The sequence below is a fragment of the Myotis brandtii genome, unplaced genomic scaffold (genome assembly GCF_000412655.1).
Source record: "Myotis brandtii unplaced genomic scaffold, ASM41265v1 C42576302, whole genome shotgun sequence".
Taxonomy (NCBI): Eukaryota; Metazoa; Chordata; class Mammalia; order Chiroptera; family Vespertilionidae; genus Myotis; species Myotis brandtii.
In genome coordinates, this window is record NW_005325819.1 from 1 (window position 1) to 1,724 (window position 1,724).

The 1,724-nt window shown below is 62.6% G+C and overlaps 1 long non-coding RNA gene across 1 annotated transcript; it reads right to left on the reverse strand.

Moving 5' to 3' along the window:
• On the reverse strand, window positions 1–1,690 carry LOC106723998. Its single transcript, XR_001359752.1, has 2 exons — window positions 697–1,690; window positions 1–595 (listed from the first exon to the last, which is right to left on the reverse strand). It is a non-coding gene; the product is annotated as an uncharacterized LOC106723998 (long non-coding RNA).
• Window positions 1,691–1,724: the final 34 nt, after the last annotated feature.

The window sequence follows — 1,724 nt, forward strand, 5'->3', positions numbered from 1 at the left end:
CACTTGTAGATCATGTTTCCTATTTGGTATCGTGGCGCAGAGGAGAAAGTTCCTGCGGCTACTACAGTTACAGGGCGCGAGGTCGCTGAGCCTCGCACTTGGCCATGCTGGCGGCTTATCTCAGGCTCGCTCTGCTCGGGGGGTTCAAGGTGGGCCTAAGCTCTGCCCTGCCTGCCTTCCTGAGGAAGGCTTCTTCCTGCATAGTGTCCCCTCGGTCTCTACCGACGATGCAGCGACACGCACGCCCGCGCGAATCCTGGGCTCATGAACGCCGAGCTCCCTTTTGGGTCCCGAGCGTCAACATTCCACGGGCTCCGGCTGCAGGCCTTGGCGGGCGTTTGGAAGCCCCTGGAAGCTCCCTCGTGTGGACGGCCTCGCACTTCTCACGCAGAGACGGCGGTGCACAGTGTCCCTCGCCGCCGAGGCCGAGAGGCTGCGTGCTGGTCTCGGGCCCCCGCAGGCTCCCCGGGAAGGGTCAGTGTGACATCCCGCCTCCTGCACATCCGCCGGAGCCTTCCCCGGAAGCCAGCTCCTGGGGCCCAGGTGTGCGGCTCCTCCCGCTGAGGACTCCCCGCCCAGGCGCCACTCCAGTCTCCTGCGACAGAAACAAACAGACACGGTGAAAGGGCCTGGCTGCCCAGGGCACTGCTGCCGGTTCCGTGATGAAGCGGATGCCAACGTGCGAGCAGCACAGACGTGCCTGCACCCGCGGAGGGACTCTCTTCCCGAGCGCTGTCTGTGGGGTGCAGGTCTGAAGAGAGAGGTGCAGATGTCATGCTCCTGTGCACAGCACGTCACAGCCAGCACCACCACTCCCTGAGGGACCCGAGCGCAGCGGGCGCTACTGGGAAAGGAGCCCGCAGAAGGCCCCGTGAGCGCGAGGAACAGCCGCCCGCATACAGGACCAGAAGGAGCACCCCCCACCTGGGACTTCGGGGGACAATACTGCTGTTTCCGCAGCCAACACGCCATGTCAGAGCCGCCCTGCAGTCCCCAGGGAGAGCGGACACGTGACGTGTGGTACCAGATGCCCTCCCTTGTTTCTGTCCCGAGGTTTCCTGATGAACTAAAACGCCGAGTCCTGCCCGGCCTTCCCCCGCCCCCTGCTTTGTTTCAGTCTTGCACATGCTCCTCCTGTGCCTGACCTCCTTCCCCCCTGCATCGCTGTGTCAGCTGCCCCCACAGAGGCCCAGTGAGACCCTAGGGAATCCCTCCCGAGCGCCCCTCCCAGCAGCAGCACCGTCAGACCCCAAAGTTCCTGGTCTGACCTGTCTCCTGAGCCATGATGCAAGTGCCCGGCACCTCGTGCGCAGCCGTCCAGTCAGTGAAGGGAGGAGCCCCACCTGGTGAGCGCATCCCCGAGGCTCCCCTACGCCCTCTCTGCCCCCCAGACCCTGCGGCAACGATTCCCAGCGCCTCTTCCAGTCTTTTGGCACCAACATGGGACAAACATACAGCCAACAGAATGAGGAGCAAACAGGAGAAAGTAACTCCCATGTTCCACCTGCAGTCTCCTGAGGTTCAGGATCACGCCTCAGCCACCGTTTCATCTCGTGTGTTCTATACTCGGTGACAGTGCAGTCAGTCAACAGAAATGGACCCAACAGAAGAGCACTTCCAGCAACACGCTCCACAGGGGGACGGGGTGTCTGAGATTCCTTTCACATTCAAGTGGCAAATAGCCCGGGCTGGTTTGGCTCAGTAGATAGAGCGTCAGCCTATGG